This window comes from Triticum aestivum, chromosome 7B (assembly GCF_018294505.1).
Source record: "Triticum aestivum cultivar Chinese Spring chromosome 7B, IWGSC CS RefSeq v2.1, whole genome shotgun sequence".
Taxonomy (NCBI): domain Eukaryota; kingdom Viridiplantae; phylum Streptophyta; class Magnoliopsida; order Poales; family Poaceae; genus Triticum; species Triticum aestivum.
In genome coordinates this window covers 119,646,932-119,667,645 of record NC_057813.1, presented here as the reverse complement: position 1 = coordinate 119,667,645, position 20,714 = coordinate 119,646,932, and positions in this window count along the sequence as shown.

The following is a 20,714-nucleotide window of genomic DNA, read 5'->3' as shown; positions in this document are numbered from 1 at the left end:
TAACGGAAAGCCACGGCGCAATAGACATAAGCGTCTAAACAATGGTGACAACGCCGAAGATACGGCAGTCAATGCCGGATTCAGCAACTCAAAATCCGGTCAGCGGAAAAAGGCATTCAAAAGAACCAATCCGAGATCGTCCAGTCTGGACCGCATACTTGACCGCTCGTGCCAGATTCACGGCACCCTCGACAAACCAGCCAATCACACTAACCGAGATTGCTGGGTGTTCAAACAGGCTGGCAAGTTGAATGCTGAAAACAAGGATAAGGGGCTGCATAGCGACGATGACGAGGAGCCCCGGCGTCCGAACACTGGGGGACAGAAGAAATCCCCCCCAGGTGAAAATGGTAAACATGATCTACGCCACCCACATTCCCAAACGGGAACGAAAGCGTGCACTGAGGGACGTTTATGCGATGGAGCCAGTCGCCCCAAAGTTCAACCCATGGTCATCCTGTTCGATCACCTTCGATCGTAGGGACCATCCTACCAGCATCCGTCATGGCGGGTCAGCCGCATTGGTCCTTGATCCAATCATCGATGGATTCCACCTCACGCGAGTCCTTATGGACGGTGGCAGCAGCCTGAACCTGCTTTATCAGGACACAGTGCGCAAAATGGGCATCGATCCCTCACAGATCAAACCCACCAAAACCACCTTTAAAGGTGTAATTCCAGGGGTAGAGGCCCGCTGTACGGGCTCAATAACACTGGAAGTGGTCTTCGGATCTCTGGATAACTTCCGAAGCGAGGAGTTAATCTTCTATATCGTCCCTTTCTGTAGTGGCTATCATGCACTACTCGGACGAACCGCGTTCGCTCGATTCAATGCGGTACCCCACTATGCATACCTTAAGCTCAAGATGCCAGGACCTCGCAGGGTTATAACAGTCATAGGTAACACAGACTGATCCCTCCGTACGGAAGAGCACACTGCAGCCCTCGCGGCGGAAGTACAAAGCAGCCTTCTTCGACAGACAGCCGATTCGGCAATGAAAACCCCGAATACCGTCAAGCGAGTCCGGAGCACCCCGCAATAGGATCATCAAGCACGCCAAGAGCTTGATTAGCAATCCGGCCTCCGCCCAAGCCCCGCTCAGGCGGCATTTGTGCCATGCATGCATAACTACGCACTCAAAGTACCATGGGCATAGGCGGAGGCAAGCCGATGATGCGGCCTACAGTACGGTTCAGCCGCCACGCGGCCCGCACACCCCTTTTTCTTCCTTTTTTTCAGGACCCTACTTCCGGGTAGCCCCTTCAGAGAACCGGACTATCGGACTCATCTCAGGAGGGAACACCAAGGAGGCAAGAGGCTTTGCACACGAGGGAATACCCAGGTGGTCTCTGTTAATGATTGTTATACCTGTTTTACATGCCTGCATGCAGCCTACACTTGGATGGGACATGTCAAATAGTCCTATTTGTTTCTACTTAATGCATTAACTGTACACATACATCTTGATGTATTATCCAAATAAACGGGAAATAGTATACAGTGTCAGCTTCCTCTTACTGTCTTCATATTTTCCCTTAAAATGTTTATTTAATATTGCACCCATACACTTTGGTATGTTCAGTTTGCTAGGGGCTTCTTATTGTGCCCCATAATACGGCAAGATAAGTCCAAACACTTTCGATAGTGTGGCACCCCGAACTTATAGCATTATATGCATCAGCTATGAATCATGTCTTGGGTCAATAGTTGGGTTAGCCTGGCTCCCTTGTTTTGGTACCTTACGTTCCGTTATATCGGCTAAGGTAGCGCAGGGAGAACTACTGTGATTGTGTTCCGGTTCTTCCGGACGAGCACCTCAGTAGAGAAAGCCGAAAACTGACCGTCATGATGCGGCGAGAGCTGGTCGTTGTTCGAGAGGTACTAAATCCTTAATGATTTTTTCCGCTTAAGGTGAGGAATCGGCCTTGTCCGATTTAGGTGTATATAGCGCCCCAGTTCGGCCTTCCGAATACTAGGGGCTTCACTGAAATTTAAAATTATAGACTTCTATGGCCAAGTGAGAGTTATAAAGTCGCATAGTCCGATTTCCTTGTTCGCTATGCTAAACACCTCCTTAAAGGACCAAAAATTTGGATAAAGAGTGTTTGGGTTTTCCACAAATACCCCAGTACTAGTTACATGGGGGCGGAAGCCGACGACTGGCCTACTTTCAGAATTTTATAAACGGCCGCACAGAAGGTAATATTTTAAATCAACAAAGCGGTATATAGCGCAAACAAACTTGTTTTCATATACCAAGACGACATGAGTGCATTCACATTCATCGGCACATTCATCGGCCACAAGGCGAGCGCCTTTCATAACGCCATCGTAATATTTTTCGGGATAGCGATGCTCCTTACCCTTCGGGGGTCCATCCTTCATGAGTTTCTCAACATCCAATTTGGCCCAATGCATCTTCGCGCGGGCAAAGGCCCGTCAGGCACCCTCAATACAGACGGACTGCTTGATAACTTCAAGTCGTGGACAGGCATGCACCATCCGTTTTATAAGGCCAAAGTAACTGTCGGGCAGGGGTTCGCCAGGCCACATCCGGACTATGAGGTCCTTCATGGCCAGTTCGGCCGCCTTGTGGAGTTCGACCAATTGCTTCAGTTGGTCGCTTAGAGGCATTGGGTGTTCGGCTCCAGTATACTGGGACCATAATAGCTTCTCCGTTGAGCTCCCCTCTTCAGCACGATAGAACTCCGTGGCATCCGAAATGCTGTGTGGTAGATCTGCGAATGCCCCTGGAGAGCTCCGAATTCGTGTAAGTAAAAGAAATGTCTCCTCCACATGCTTGTTTTGCATAAATAATGCCTTACCCTCCGCTATCTTTTTGGCCGCCTGGATTTCCTGGAGGGCCTTTTGGGCTTCGGCCTTGGCATCTGTCGCACTCTGGAGGGCCTTCGCAAGCTCAGACTCCTGCGTCTTGAAGTCATGCTCCAAGGACTCGAACTTCTTGCCGAACTCCTGGAGCTCTTGTTGTACCTCTCCCACCCGAGCATCTTGCTTTTCACGCTCAGTGTGCTCCGTAGCCGCCTTGGCTTCGGCCTCGGACAACGCTTTCTTCAGGGCCGCCACTTCGGTCATAGCCCCTATTAAAAATCATGATGCTTTTTATCAGCATCACCAAATTTTCTCCTCTATATGACACACGGACGGGGTATCACTTACCTTTGTTCTCCTCGAGCTGCCTCTTCACGAGGCCGAGCTCTTCTTCGGCCTGCCCCAGGTCACGCTTGAGTCCGGCGACCTCAGCTGTGCACGCAGCGGCGGTCAGCAGCAATGCCTGCTTGTTAACATAGACAAGTACTATCAGATTCCTCTGGTTTTTTGGTTGACCCTCCGTTTGGCTTTTCTTTCCGAATGGCAAATAGAGTATCAGGGGCTACTATCTATCGGGTGGTATTTTCTCACACTTTTTCATTACTTACCTCAAAGCCTGTTAGTAGGCTGGTGTAGGCTTTGGTCAATCCGCTCTTGGCAAACCGAACCTTCTCAATTACCGTACTCATAAGAGTATGATGCTCATCGTGGATGGAAGCGCCTCGAAGCACTTCCAACAAATTATCCGATGCCTCCGGCTAGGTGGAGGTCATCAGCACGGCCGGCTCTCCCTCCTTCGCGAGGGGCTGCCTACTAGAATCCGGAGCCTTTGGAGGCTCCGGCGCAGTAACCGGCTGGGAGCCAGACTTGTTGTGCCCCCCGTCAGCATAATCCATGGGGGTCTTACCACCCATGTGCCCAGCATCTGGGATTTTGCCTTGGGGCATCACCGGAACCGTCGCCCCCTGCTCTGTTATCCTTTGGTACAACACCTCGGTGTCATCCGCAGGTCGTGGGGAGGTGGCCGTCGGGAGTGAATTCATCTCCGACTCGCTCAGAGACCCCTCCGAAGAGGACACCCCGAGATTGGACCCGGCCGGACTGCATATATGTGTTCGGCGTTATTACAAACCATGAAGTCAAAGTTGCACGAAAAGTATTACAAAGTGCGGATACTTACGACCTCGCCTGGGGCTTGCCCCTGGGTAGCCACTCCTCCTCGCTGTAGGCGGTGGTAGTGGAGTGATCCATAAGGGACGCCTTTCCCTTCTTCGGTGTCCCAGGCTCCCCCGATGGGGCGGCCTTCCTTTTCTTCTCCTTCCCAGTGCGGGGAGGGGGCATTTCCTCATGTTTCCCCCCGTCTCCATGGGAGGAATCTGCCTCGTCATCCTCGGATGACGAGTCTATCACGGCCCTGCGCCAGAGACCTTTTCTGGTCCCCGCGGCCGCCTTCTTGGACCCGTCGGCCCCCTCAGCTGGGGCGGCCTTTCTCTTTCTCTCCTCCCCTTTGTGGGAGGAGTGCGCCTCGTCATCTTCCGGCGAGGCGTCTGGTGCAACCTCGCGCCGGAGACCCTTCCTGGTCCCCGTGGCCTTCTTTTCGGCCTTATTCTCCGGCACCTTATAAGGCGCCGGAACCAGCATCTCCATCAGGAATGCGGTCGCTAGATCTTCAGGTAGCGGAGCCAGACAATCGATCCGCTCCGCCGTCTTCACGTAATCCTGTTTTGTCAGCATGGTGACTGATACGTCACTACTAGAAAAACCGCTACTAATGGCGCACCTAATTTGGCCATTAATGGCGCATCACTGGTGCGCCATTACTAGCACGCCATTAGTAATTTTTACTAATGGCGCACCACTGGTGCGCCATTAGTATCTCGTATACTAATGGCGCACCACTGGTGCGCCATTAGTATAGGCCACGGTGCGCCATTAGTATGCCTCCCAGGGCCATGTATACCCAGGTGCTTTGGCATACTAATGGCACGACGAAGGGATGCGCCATTAGTAACCGAGGCATACTAATGGCGCACTGTCCAGTGATGCGCCATTAGTATGCTTTGTCATACTAATGGCGCACTGTCATGTGATGTGCCATTAGTATGAATATTAGGTTTTTTTATTTTTATTTTCTGTTTTTTGCACAGGTTACAAAATGTATAATTTGACAAAATATAGACAGCACACATCAATAACAGATTCATCGAATACAATAGAAGATTAGTCTTTGAATACAATTCATCATATTAGTCTCCGAATACAATTCATCATATTAGTCTCCGAATTGAAAAGACCGAACAAAGATAGAACATTATATTACAAGTCTCGAGACCGCGAGTAGCGAGTTTGTCTTCACATTACAAGTCGATATCGATCATCTAAACTACCATCACATAGAAGAGAGCTGCGGTCATCACGATGAGCATCATCACGATGAAACTCGTCTTCATCCGGTTCCTCCAACGCTCCCTCCCCTCTCCCGCTAGATAGCGGGCGTATCTAGATTCGGCCTCGGCCCTAGTGGTGTACCCTTTGTAACTGTTACCGCTGAATCGGTGAACCTGTCTCCGACACTCCTCCCAGTCATCGTAGACTCCGGGAACCTTACCCTTGTACACGACATACGTCGGCATCGCTATACAATCTGAACTTTTTTTTGTCATCTATGTGCTCATTTAACTTTGATCCAAATAGTATCAAAGTTCTTAGAAACAAGCAGCTCTGCTAACAAAGAACAGTAAAAATGGGGCTTGCCTTAAGATGGGAAGTAAAGTTGCAAACTGAATATGTAGCTGCTAGGACCCAGTTTATCTTTCATGCACTCTGCTTCAACACAAATGTGCTCTGCTTTAACACATTGGAAACTGAGTTCTGACTGCTACAAATTCAGTTTTCAGATACCAGCAATCAGGAGCCTACATGGTACCATTTTGTTATCCTAGCAAGAACAGCATGAGCCAAACAAGTAAATGGAAAACATGTTTCCTCAACAAGCAAAAAGGGAAAATGCAATTTATGGCACATAGATGTTGATCCACTGACATTCATAAATTTCAGAAGAGAAAACAGCAGGCATTGCGCATGCAGTATTTACTGCTAACCAGGGAGAAGAGGTTCTTATTTTCACTCCCAACAACAAGCAGGAAAACGTCTACATCGATGCACTCGGACGAAGAAAGTGCAGCATACATATAGTTCATAACAGAGTGCACTGTGTGCAGAAACAGGAAGCGTACTATCAATCATCCACATATTTTTCGACAAAGATCAATCATCTATATAGTAAGGGATAGCTAAATTTGCACTTTACTAAACAAACTATCCCTCAAGTTATGCTATGAAAACATATTCAGTTTTTGAGACACCAACAATTAAGAACCTACAGACAAGTATTAAGAGAGCAGCTACACTAGGATTAAAGAAATTGACTCCTAACTACTACCCAGTTCAGCGTTGAGACTCCACCAATTAAGGTCCTACATAGTAATATACCATCTAAAATAGCATTCCACTACTACCCACTACAAGCAGTATGTGCTAAACTAGCATGTCACTACTACAGACTAGATTGGAAACTGGGTCCTAGCAGCTACAGATTCAGTTTGCAACATAACCAATCAAGACCCTACAAGGTGCCACTTGTTCATCCTACCAAGAACAGCAGCATCCAGAAAAGCCCCATATTTCATGCACTCTGCTTCTACACAAATGTGCTCTGCTCCTAGCTAGTTTCAGTTCAGATCTGATTACTCTTTGCTCTTATCCTGGTTTAGATCTTGTGGTAATTAAATAAATGTCCGTATATATGCAACTGCAGACCAAAACAAAACTACAATTAACAGCCCCTGTTTTATTGCAAGTAAATTTGCTATCTTATACTCCCTCCTCTCTGGATTAGAGATCCTGCGTGTAAATCTAGGTTGTCTATTTTACCAACATAACAATACATATCACAAAAGTTATACCGTTAGTAGAAAGTACAATAAATCTTCAGCAAGAACCAGTAAGGTCCATATAGGGCTCTGGCTCCAGCTATATCATGTTTTATTTAAACACAGTATGTTTCAATTCCTCCTCTATACAAATCTTGAGCAAGGACCAGCATATAGTATATGTCAATGATTCCGCAAGCAAGAACACGAGGCTTACTTGAGATCCAAAGAGTAGCTACCGGACTAGAGATATCGGGAACTAAACTATCAACGAAATCAATCACAGCAACTAAATCGATCCAGCACAAAAACGAAACGATAAAGATCACCGATCCGTAGAGCCACGCGTGAGGAGGCATAGGGGAGGGAGGGAGGGAGGGAGGGGAGGGGAACCTTTCTTGGGCTGCTGGCGATGGGGATCGCTGCTTCTGCTACGACGGCGGAGGCCGCGCTTCCGCTCCCTGGTTCGGGGCGGCGGGGCGACGGACGGTGGTGTCGGGGCGGCGGGGCGACGGTGGTGTCGGGGCGGCGTCGAGGGCGGTGGGGCGACGGTGGTGTCGGGGCGGTGTCGAGAGCGGCGGGGCGACGGTGGTGTTGGGGCGGCGTTGGGGCGGCGGGGCGATGGTGGCGTCGGGGCGGCGTCGAGGGCGGCGGGGCGACGGTGGTGTCAGGGCGGCGCTGGGGCGGCGGGGCGACGATGGCGTCAAGGGCGGCGGGGCGACGGTGGTGTCGGGGCGGGGCGACGGTGGCGTCGGGAGAGGAGATCGGGGAAGGGGATCACGGGCGAGGGCGAGGGAGAGAGAGGGGATCGGTACGAAGTAGGGGCGCACAATACTAATGGCGCACCACCCCTCGGTGCGCCATAAGTACATTAGTAGTTTTGCAAAAAAAGGAATAAAAAATAATAAAAAAACAACATTAGTGGCGCACTCTCTGGCAGCTGCGCCATTACTAGTTACAACTAGTAATGGCGCACTACCTATGGATGCGCCATTAGTATGTTTGGACAGGCGCACTAGTTCAAAAAAAATATTTTGATACTAACGGCGCACCGTGTGCCAGGTGCGCCATTAGTAGTTTCAACTCTAATGGCGCATCAGAAGGTGGTGCGCCATTAGTATATACTAATGGCGCACCACTTGTCTGGTGCGCCATTAGTGTCAATCCCATCTATAGCCCTTTTTCTAGTAGTGCGTCTCCAACCTATCTATAATTTTTGATTACTCCATGCTCATTTGTCTACTGTTTTGGACTATATTGGGATTTATTATCCACTTTTATATTATTTTTGGGACTAACCTATTAACCTGAGGCCCAGCCCAGATTTGCTGTTTTATGCCTATTTCAGTGTTCCGAGGAAAAGGAATATCAGACGGAGTCAAAACGGAACAAAATCAATTGGAGAAGTTAATTTTGGAAGGAAACCCACCTGTTGGACTTGGAGTGCACGTCAGGGGAGATACGGGCTGCCCACGAGGGTGGGGGGCGCCCCCCTGGGCGCGCCCCCCTGCCTCGTGGGGCCCCCGTAGCTCCTCCGACGTACCCCTTGCACCCATATATACTCTTGTACCCTAAAACTTCCAAAAAAGAACCTAGATCGGGAGTTCCACCACCGCAAGCCTCTGTAGCCACCAAAAACCAATCGGGACCCTGTTCCGGCACCCTGCCGGAGGGGGATCCCATCACCGGAGGCCATCTTCATCATCACGGCGCTATCCATGACGAGGAGGGAGTAGTTCACCCTCGGGGCTGAGGGTATGTACCAATAGCTATGTGTTTGATCTCTCTCTCTCATGTTCTCTCTCGTGTTCCCTTTATGGCACAATCTTGATGTATCCCGAGCTTTGCTATTGTAGTTGGATCTTATGATGTTTCTCCCCCTCTACTCTCTTGTGATGAATTGAGTTTCCCTTTGAAGTTATCTTATCAGATTGAGTCTTTTATGAGAACACTTGATGTATGTCTTGCGATCCACTTGATGTATGTTTTGGTGATCAACTTGCGGGTTTCGTGACATTGGGAACCTATGCATAGGGGTTGGCACACGTTCTTGACTCTCCGGTAGTATCTTTGGGGCACTCTTTGAAGTACTTTTATGTTGGTTGGATGAATCTGAGATTGTGTGATGCATATCGTATAATCACGCCCACGGATACTTGAGGTGACAATGGAGTATCTAGGTGACATTAGGGTTTTGGTTGATTTGTGTCTTAAGGTGTTATTCTAGTATGAACTCTATGATGGATTGAGCGGAAAGAATAGCTTTATGTTATTTTACTACGAACTCTTGAATAGATAGAAAAGAAAGGATAACTTTGAGGTGGTTTCGTACCCTACCATAATCTCTACGTTTGTTCTCTGCTATTAGTGGCTTTGGAGTGACTCTTTGTTGCATGTTGAGGGCTTGTCATATGATCTATCTATGTTATTATTGTTGAGAGAACTTGCACTAGTGAAAGTATGAACCCTAGGCCTTGTTTCCTATCATTGCAATACCGTTTACGCTCACTTTTACCGCTCGCTACCTTGCTGTTTTTATTATTTCAGATTACAAAAACCTATATCTACTATCCATTTTGCACTTGTATCACCATCTCTTCGCCAAACTAGTGCACCTATACAATTTACCATTGTATTGGGTGTGTTGCGGACACAAGAGACTCTTTGTTATTTGGTTGCAGGGTTGTTTGAGAGAGACCATCTTCATCCTACGCCTCCTACGGATTGATAAACCTTAGGTCATCCACTTGAGGGAAATTTTCTACTGTCCTACAAACCTGTGCACTTGCAGGCCCAACAACGTCTACAAGAAGAAGGTTGTGTAGTAGACATCAAGCTCTTTTCTGGCGCCGTTGCCGGGGAGTCTAGGTAAAGGGTACTCACACTCCGTCACTAAGCTCTTTTCTGGCGCCGTTGCCGGGGAGGTGAGTGCTTCAAGGTATATCTTTAGATCTTGCAATCGAATCTTTTTGTTTTCTTGTTTTATCACTAGTTTAGTTTATAAAAGAAAACTACAAAAAAATGGAGTTAAGTTTGTCTCATATGCTTCACCTTTTTAATATCTTTCTGAGTATGATGGAAAGGATAATTGTGCTCAAGTGCTAGAAGAAGAAATCTCTAAATTGTTTGGCACTAAATCTTTGAATGATGAACATGATTGCAATGTTGTTAGTACGAATTCTTTGAATATTCATGATGCTAATGATGATTGCACTAGTTATGATGGAAATGCCTCCTATAAGCATGTCAATTTTTGTGGAGTGCATTGGGCTTGCAAGGACACACCAAATTGGGAAGATAGATATTGCAAGAGGCATAAGTACTTAGAAACTAAATTGTTGCAAGAAGAGCTAGATGAATGTGCTGAAAGATTCAATATTTTTCGCGCTCCTTGTGAACTTTGCAATGAACATGGTCATTAAAGCTCCAATGCTATTTGTTTCATGATCAGGTCGTGTCCAAATATTGTGATAATTTGATTACCCTTGAGCATCATAAAGAGCTTAGCCTTCTTCTAGGTTATGAAGAAATGAAACGTATAACTGAGGGTATTCCAAAATTTAATCTTGATAAAATTCTTGATTTTGATCTAGAGAAAATTTATATGCATTGTGCGGAGAATTGCATTGAAAATCCTTATATTGCCAATTACCTAAAGAAAAGGAAGCAAATGGAATATGATGAGAATACTAATGAAAGGGAAGAGACTTCCCAATATCCTCCTATTATTTCTCATGATGAATCAGGTAACGAGGAGGAGCTTTCTATTCAACCAATCTCATCAATAAGGAGCTCAAAGAGGAAGGTTGAACCTACACATAATGTGAAGAAGAAAAAGAAAAGAAGGAGAAACAAAGGTAGAAAGGTATCCCTCCCAAATGATGTTGCTCCTACTACTACTTGTGATGATGATAATTGCTATACTATTGGTGCTATTCATATTTTTAATGATGAGAGTGATTATGCTTATGATGTGAAAGGGCCCAAGCTTGGGGAAGCTATGTTTGATGAGGATGAAATATTTGAGAATATATTTGCTGGAATTAATGTTTGTCCCAAGATTGGGGATGCTATGTTTAATTAAGATGATATTTTTAGCACCCCAAGTTTTGATATGCAAAGTTGTTATGATGATAGCATGCCTCCTACCTATGATGATTATATTGATGAAAGTGGGTTCGGAAGCGTGTCAACTTTAGGAAGTAGCGATCCCACTATTTTGGAGGATGTTGAATTTTATTGTGATGAATATGAAAGTGGATTTGGAAGAGTGTCAACTTTATTTAGTGATTCCACTATCTTGGGAGAGGTTTCAATCGATTATGATGAGAACGAAGTTGCTACTTATGATGATTATTGTGATGAAACTTATGGTATAAAAAGTAGTAATGATTATATCTATAAAACTTGTCATGATTATGATTATCCTTTTTCTGAACATTACTCTTTTAATGTGGAAACAATTTTTAGTGTTCAAGTCTCTTATGATACTCCCACCATTCCGAATGAGAAGAAATTTGCTTATGTGGAGAGTAGTAAATTTTCTATACAAGTAAATCATGAAAAGAATGTTTTAGGTGCTGGTTATATTGTTGAATTCATTCATGATGCTACTGAAAATTATTATGAGAGAGGAACATATGCTTGTAGGAATTGCAATAATATCAAGTTTCCTCCCTATGTGCTTAAATTCTTGAAGCTATGCTTGTGTTACCTTCCTATGCTAGTTGATTATTGTTCCCATAAGTTGTTTGCTCACAAAATCCCTATGCATAGGAAGTGGGTTAGGCTTAAATGTGCTAGTCATATGCTTCATGATGCTCTCGTTATGTTTCAATTCTTATCTTTTATGTGAGCATCATTGCCATCATCCTGCCTAGCTAGAAAGGCATTAAAGAAAAGCGCTTGTTGGGAGACAACACAATATTTATCCTTATTGTTTTTGTGTGTCCACATGATTATGATACTGTAATAATCATGTTTTATAGCTTTTCTTTCAATAAAGTGCCAAGTAGAACCTTTGGGAAGACTTGGGTGAAGTTTATGTGATCTTGCTGTGAAAAACAGAAACTTTAGCGCTCACGAGATTAGCTGCCATTTTTTACTGGACAGTGCTTTTAGGTTGATTCTTTTTACAGATGATTAATAGACACATTGCTTAGGTCGCAATTTATTTCATAATTTTTGGGGTTCCAGAAGTATACGTTTTATACAGATTACTACAGACTGTTCTGTTTTTGACAGATTCTGTTTTCTATGTGTTATTTGCTTATTTTGATGCATCTATGTCTAGTATTAAGTGGTATAAACCATAGATATGTTAGAATACAGTAGATATTACACCATTATAAATAAAGAATGAGTTCATTACAGTACCTTATGTGGTGGTTTTATTTTCTTATACTAACGGAGCTTACGAGTTTTGTTTTGAGTTTTGTGTGGTTGAAGTTTTCAAGTTTTGGGTAAAGATTCGATGGACTATAGAATAAGGAGTGCCAGGAGCCTAAGCTTGGGGATTCCCAAGGCACCCCAAGGTAATATTCAAGGACAACTAAGCAACTAAGCTTGGGGATGCCCCGGAAGGCATCCCCTCTTTCGTCTTCGTTCATCGGTAACTTTACTTGGAGCTATATTTTTATTCACCACATGATATGTGTTTTGCTTGGAGCGTCATTTTCTATTGTTATTTTTTACTTGCTGTTAGTTATAATAATGTTTTGCATCTTTAGTTTCAATAAAAAAGTCGAGGATAGCCTTTGCCATGCTTATTTTGCTAGTATACATGTTGCTGTTTGAAAACATAAAGTTTACCGCTGTTGCAAAAATTCCTTAGAAAAGTCAGAGAATGGTATAATGTTGAATCTTTTTGCATATTAAGCTCTGATAAATTTATTACAGTGGGAATTTTATTTCATAATTTTTGGAGTCAGGGAAGTATTGTTACTCTTGCATTCTTTACAGACTGTACTTTTTTAGCAGATTGCTGTTATGGTTGCATTGTTTGCATATGTTTGCTTGTTTAATGATCCTATTTGAGGATAGGAGTATTAAATATACAGAGGCATTTAGTATTCAATGTTGAATAATAATCTTAGTGATTTTTTACAGTAGAATATGATAAGGTTTTGCATTGTCTTATACTAACCTATCTCACGAGTTCTTGTTGAGTTTGTTGTGAATGAAGCTTTTGACAAAAAGAGAAACCATGATATGAGAGGAATTAAGGAGACACAAAAGTTCAAGCTTGGGGATGCCCAAGGCACCCCAAAATAATATTTCAAGAAGTCTCAAGCATTTAAGCTTGGGATGCCCCGGTAGGCATCCCACCTTTCTTCTTCAACAACTATCGGTTAGTATCGGTTGAGCCTAAGTTTTTGCTTCTTCACATGAGTTGTGCTATCCTTGCATTGTAGTTTTCTTTAGCTTTGCTTGCTGTTTGAGTAAAGTATCAAGATCTGAAATTATTTAATGGGAGAGTCTTCACATAGTTACATAATTATTCGACTACTAATTGATCTTCACTTATATCTTTCGGAGTAGTTTGCCATTTGCTCTAGTACTTCACTTATATCTTTTAGAGCACGGTGGTGGATTTGTTTTAAAGAAACTATTGATCTCTCATGCTTCACTTAGATTATTTTGAGAGTCGTTAATAGCATGGTAATTTGCTTAATATTAATATACTTGGTATTCAAGATATGTGAAACTTTCTTTTGAGTGCATTGAATACTAAGATAAGTTTGATGCTTGATAATTGTTTTGAGATATGGAGGTGATAATATCAATGCAATGCTAGTTGGGGTGATTATTAATTTAAAGAATGCTTGTGTTGAAGTTTGTGATTCCTGTAGCATGCACGTATGGTGAACCGCTTTGTGATGAAGTCGGAGCATAATTTTATTTATTTATTGTCTTCCTTGCGAGTGGCAGTCGGGGACGAGCGATGGTCTTTTCCTACCAATCTATCCCCCTAGGAGTATGCGTTTAGTGCTTTGGTTTTTGATGACTTCTAAATTTTTGCAACAACTGCATGAGTTCTTTTAATTAATGTTGAGTCCATGGATAATACGCACTCTCACCCTTCCACCATTGCTAGCCTCTCTAATACCGCGCACATTTTGCCGGTATCATACACCCTCCATATACCTTCCTCAAAACAGCCACCATACCTACCTATCATGGCATTTCCATAGCCATTCCGAGATATATTTCCATGCAACTTTCCACCATTTCGTTCATATGACACACATTACTTTTGTCATATTGCTTTTTGCATGAACATGTAGTTGACATTGTATTTGTGGCAAGGCCATCTTCATAATTTTCATACATGTCGCTCTTGATTCATTGCATATCCCGGTAAACCGCCGGAGGCATTCATATAGAGTCATATCTTGTTCTAAGTATCGAGTTGTAATTGTTGAGTTGTAAGAAAAATAAGAGTGTGATGATCATCATTATTAGAGCATTGTCCCAGTGAGGAAAGAATGATGGAGACTATATTCCCCCATAAGTCGGGATGAGACTCCGGACTTTATGAAAAATAAAAGAGGCCAAAGAAGCCCAAATAAAAAAATAAAAATAAAAAAGAGGCCAAAGAAGCCCACCAAAAGAAAAAAGGAAAAAAAAATGACAGAAAAAGAGAGAAGGGACAATGCTACTATCCTTTTTCCACACTTGTGCTTCAAAATAAGCACCATGATCTTCATGATAGAGAGTCTCATATGTTATCACTTTCATATACTAGTGGGAATTTTTCATTATAGAACTTGGCTTATATATTCCAATGATGGGCTTCCTCAAAAGTGCCCTAGGTCTTCTTGAGCAAGCAAGTTGGATGCACACCCACTTAGTTTCTTGTTGAGCTTTCATATACTTATAGCTCTAGTGCATCCGTTGCATGGCAATCCCTACTCACTCACATTGATATCTATTAATGGGCATCTCCATAGCCCATTGATACGCCTAGTTGATGTGAGACTATCTTCTCCTTTTTTGCCTTCTCCACAACCACCATTCTATTCCACCTATAGTGCTATGTCCATGGCTCACGCTCATGTATTGCGTGAAAGTTGAAAAAGTTTGAGATTATTAAAGTATGAAACAATTGCTTGGCTCGTCATCGGGGTTGTGCATGATTAAATACTTTGTGTGATGAAGATAGAGCTTAGCCAGACTATATGATTTTGTAGGGATAACTTTCTTTAACCATGCTATTTTGAGAAGACATGATTGCTTTAATTTGTTTGCTTGAAGTATTATTATTTTTATGTCAATATGAACTTTTGTCTTGAATCTTTCGGATCTGAATATTCATGTCACAATTAAGAAGATTTACATTGAAATTATGCCAAAGTATCACTCCGCATCAAAAATTCTTTTTTATCATTTACCTACTCGAGGACGAGCAGGAATTAAGCTTGGGGATGCTTGATACGTCTCCAACATATCTATAATTTTTTATTACTCCATGCTACTTTGTCTACTGTTTTGCACTATATTGGGCTTTATTATCCACTTTTATATTATTTTTGGGACTAACCTATTAACCGGAGGCCTAGCCCAGATTTGCTATTTTATGCCTATTTCAGTGTTTCGAGGAAAAGGAATATCAGCGGAGTCAAAACGGAACGAAATCAACTGGAGAAGTTAATTTTGGAAGGAAACCCACCTGTTGGACTTGGAGTGCATGTCAGGGGAAATACGGGCTGCCCAGGAGGGTGGGGGCGCCCCCCTGGTGCGCCCCCTGCCTCGTGGGGCCCCCGTAGCTCCTCCGACGTACCCCCTGCACCCATATATACTCTTGTACCCTAAAAGTTCCAGAAAAGAACCTAGATCGGGAGTTCCGCCGCCGCAAGCCTCTGTAGACACCAAAAACCAATCGGGACCCTGTTCCGGCACCCTGCCGGAGGGGGGTCCCATCACCGGAGGCCATCTTCATCATCCCGGCGCTATCCATGACGAGGAGGGAGTAGTTCATCCTCGGGGCTGAGGGTATGTACCAGTAGCTATGTGTTTGATCTCTCTCTCTCTCTCTCTCTCTCTCTCTCTCTCTCTCGTGTTCTCTCTCGTGTTCCCTCTATGGCACGATCTTGATGTATCCCGAGCTTTGCTATTGTAGTTGGATCTTATGATGTTTCTCCCCCTCTACTCTCTTGTGATGAATTGAGTTTCCCTTTGAAGTTATCTTATCGGATTGAGTCTTTATGAGAACACTTGATGTATGTCTTGCGATCCACTTGGTGTATGTTTTGGTGATCAACTTGCGGGTTTTGTGACATTGGGAACCTATGCATAGGGGTTGGCACACGTTCTTGACTCTCCGGTAGTATCTTTGGGGCACTCTTTGAAGTACTTTTATGTTGGTTGGATGAATCTGAGATTGTGTGATGCATATCGTATAATCACGCCCACGGATACTTGAGGTGACAATGGAGTATCTAGGTGACATTAGGGTTTTGGTTGATTTGTGTCTTAAGGTGTTATTCTAGTATGAACTCTATGATGGATTGAGAGGAAAGAATAGCTTTATGTTCTTTTACTACGAACTCTTGAATAGATAGAACAGAAAGGATAACTTTGAGGTGGTTTCGTACCCTACCATAATCTCGACATTTGTTCTCTGCTATTAGTGGCTTTGGAGTGACTCTTTGTTGCATGTCGAGGGCTTGTCATATGATCTATCTATGTTATTATTGTTGAGAGAACTTGCACTAGTGAAAGTATGAACCCTAGGCCTTGTTTCCTATCATTGCAATACCGTTTACGCTCACTTTTACCGCTCGCTACCTTGCTGTTTTTATTATTTCAGATTACAAAAACCTATATCTACTATCCATTTTGCACTTGTATCACCATCTCTTCGCCGAACTAGTGCACATATACAATTTACCATTGTATTGTGTGTGTTGCGGACACAAGAGACTCTTTGTTATTTGGTTGCAGGGTTGTTTGAGAGAGACCATCTTCATCCTACGCCTCCTACGGATTGATAAACCTTAGGTCATCCACTTGAGGGAAATTTTCTACTGTCCTACAAACCTGTGCACTTGCAGGCCCAACAACGTCTATAAGAAGAAGGTTGTGTAGTAGACATCAGTGACTTAAGAATCCTCCCACGAATATACTAGGAAAGGTACATCTTGTGATAATCAAAGGACTTACCGGATTGGCGAGGCGCTTTGCGCTAAGCCCGTGGCCCTCGGAAATGGGAGGAGGAACTTTGCTGGTCTTGAACAGCACCTTCCAGACGTCCTTATGCGTCGTGTCGAAGAGCTCATGCAGCATCTGGTGTTCGGCTGGATCGAACTCCCACATATTGAATGCCTGTCTTTGACACGGGAGAATCCGACGGACGAGCATGACCTGGACCACATTGACAAGCTTGATCTTCTTGTCCCTCATACTTTTAATACAGGTCTCGAGTCCGTTCAGCTCCACAGGTTTGCCCCAGGCCAGGCCCTTCTTTTCCCAAGAGGTGAGCTGCATGGGGATTCTAGATCAGAATTTGGGGGCCGCCGCCCAGTAGGCGTCGCGCGGCTCGGTGATGTAGAACCACCCTGGTTGCCACCCTTTCATGGTCTCCACTAAGGAGCCGTCGAGCCATGTAACGTTGGGCATTCTGCCCACCATGGCGCTTCCGCACTTTGCCTGTTGGCCGCTCACAATCTTCGGCTTCATGCAGAAGGTTTGCAGCCAAAGACAGAAGTGGGGCTTGATGCGGAGGAAGGCCTCGCACACGACGATGAACGTCGAGATGTTGAGGACGAAATTCAGGGCTAGATCATGAAAATCTAGCCCGTAGTAATACATGAGCCCGCGGACGAACGGGTGAAGTGGAAATCCTAGTCCGCGGAAAAAATGAGGGAGAAATACTACTCTCTCCCGAGACTTTTGGGTGGGGGTGATCTGTCCCTCCGCCGGAAGCCTGTGTGTGATGTTTTCGGCCAGGTATCCGGCCACCCGAAGCTTGGTGATGTCCTCCTCTATGACAGAGGAAGCCATCCACTTGCCTCCCGCTCCGGACATGCTACGGAGAAGGTGAGAACTTGGGCGCTGGGGCTCGAGAGTGCGAGAACGGATGAGCAAAGGAGGAAGAAGGTGTGGGTGGAGACGCGAGATCCATATCCCTTTATAAAGGCAGCGAAAAATGTGCGCCTCCCCACTTGCCTCTCGAAGTCACTCATTTTCCAAGCGCCATGATGGATGGCATGGTTGGGTTACCCATGCCCGTATTGATGAGGATCCCGCGATAAGGGGACACGATATCTGCTTTGACAAGACGTGCCAAAGAAACCGCCTGCGATGTGTGCGGTAGCTGGTTGTGAAAAAGGGTTCGAATAATGACCGGACCATGGCGTGCTGTCACACTGTGAAGAGTTGACAGCAGATTAGATTTGTGAAATATTGTTCTCTCTACGGTGGTATGTGGAATTTTGTCTTACAGAGCCGGGCACGATTTAAGTGTTCGAAGATTACTTTAGAGTATTCGGAGATGGAACCCTCCTTGCAATGTCGAAGACAATCTACGCGTCGGACTCATCGTCATTGAAGCCTGGTTCAGGGGCTACTGAGGGAGTCCTGGATAAGGGGGTATCCAGACAGCCGGACTATATACTTTGGCCGGACTGTTGGACTATGAAGATACAAGATTGAAGACTTCGTCCCGTGTTCGGATGAGACTCTCCTTTGCGTGGAAGGCAAGCTTGGCGATTCGGATAATAGATCTCCTTCTCTGTAACCGACTCTGTGTAACCCTAGCCCCCCTTCGGTGTCTATATAAACCGGAGGGTTTAGTCGGTAGGACACGAACAATCATAATCATAGGCTAGCTTCTAGGGTTTAGCCTCTACGATCTCGTGGTAGATCAACTCTTGTAATACTCATATCATCAAGATCAATCAAGCAGGAAGTAGGGTATTACCTCCATCGAGAGGGCCCGAACCTGGGTAAACATCGTGTCCCCGGTCTCCTGTTACCATTAGCCTTAGACGCACAGTTCGGGACCCCCTAACCGAGATCCGTCGGTTTTGACACCGACAGTAGACTAATGATAATACTCATATCATCAAGATCAATCAAGCAGGAAGTAGGGTATTACCTCCATCGAGAGGGCCCGAACCTGGGTAAACATCCTGTCCCCGGTCTCCTGTTACCATTAGCCTTAGACGCACAGTTCGGGACCCCCTACCCGAGATCCGCCGATTTTGACACCGATAGTAGGCAACTTGATTTTTGGGGCGGACAACTTAGAAACCATGTTAGACAATGAAACTATGTACAACTTAGTTTTTGATGTATGCAACTTAGCAACCATGATAACCACCTGTTACATTATTACACACACCTAAGTAGGAAGCTAGTAGTCGAATTCACTTATACACATGATGCAATTCTTCTAGCATCAAATATGCTCATGCTTAGCACTAAACTTGCCTCATCAAGCATCAAAGTTGCTTTAAAATAAACCATCAAAACATATTCATATGTGATCTAGTTTTGAAGAGCTTGTCACGAGGAACCCAACAGTGAAAACAGGTCATAATTTCGACACGCGGTTTGAAAGTTATTGCCTTTTGAATTTTTTGGTACCAGAATTAATGCACGCCACGCCGTCACTGTGTTCATATATACACACGAGGTGGTCGGATGAGGTGAAAAAAAATCAACGTACTATAGTTGAAGAATCTTTCTATATATAAAATGGGTGGGTGGGCAGTTTTCCAAATTTGGAATCGGTGTGTCGTATTGTTCGGTCTGTAAGTGTGCGCTCGGATCAACCAAAAAGTACAGTTGCACTATTTAGCATTTGGGTTTTATTTTTCGTGTAGCGAAAGAGTTGTATCAAAGCGAGACTCTTATTGAAAGAACTAGATGATGCCCCGCGCGTTGCTGTGGGAACCGTGGTAAAATCAATGCATAAATAAGTGCTTAAAACCAATGAAAACAAATGTAAGAGTTTTACATATTTAAAATGATAAAACAAAAAAGAAGTGTGTGTGACAAAATGATGTATAAAAGGGAAAGATATCCCCGCAAAAAGAAGACATGATTGATGAAGTGGCATTGTTTGAGTTGATAGGTTAATACAAAAATGCATGCATGCGTTGGGAAAAAAAGACATGCATGACTAATGAGGTGGCATAATTTACATTAATGCAAAAAGTAACTTATGAGCACATGCATGACTCCTTGACGCCACATAATTTTGATCGAAAGGCTGTAAATAATTGAGGTGATGTGGAAGCACGCATGTGTAGAGAAATCTATAGTGGGGGCTAGCTATTTAGATATAGAAGATTAACTAAAATATACGCAGCTTATATATACAACAAATATGCAGCTTATGTACCACAAATACGGTCCGTGAATACAACAAAATATATGCAGCTTATATACAACAAACATATCAAGTTGTAGCACACATGATATATGCAACTTATATACAACAAATATGATTCTAAGTGAACAATGAAAACTGTTGCGATCTTTTCACGCAGTTAGGGCATCTCCAACGCTAATCCGCAATCTGCTCCGTATCTGTCCATGGACCAGGGGATCAGTCCACAGACACGAATGTGGGAGTCAGTCATCTATAGCTATCTGCCTACAATTCAAACCGCATTACAATAGGCCAGATGAAATTTAATCAAATTGGATGAAATTCATTCAAGTTCGGTCTCAATTTACATAAACGGCCGATATCTCAGCCATTTTACTGAAAACTAATCCGACATTTTATACAGGACAACCACCTCGTATGCATGGCCGCCCTGCCCGGCCACACCACCATCGCCGTCCGTGCTGCCGCCGCTGTCGTCCTCATCATCCGTCCAGTGACGGTAGGGCGACGGTCCACCGCGGCAACCTTGTCCAGCTGCCGTTTGCCGCTCGCGGAGGAATTGCTCTGGGCCGGCATGAATGCAACGCGGGAAGCGGCGCGTGCGTTAGAT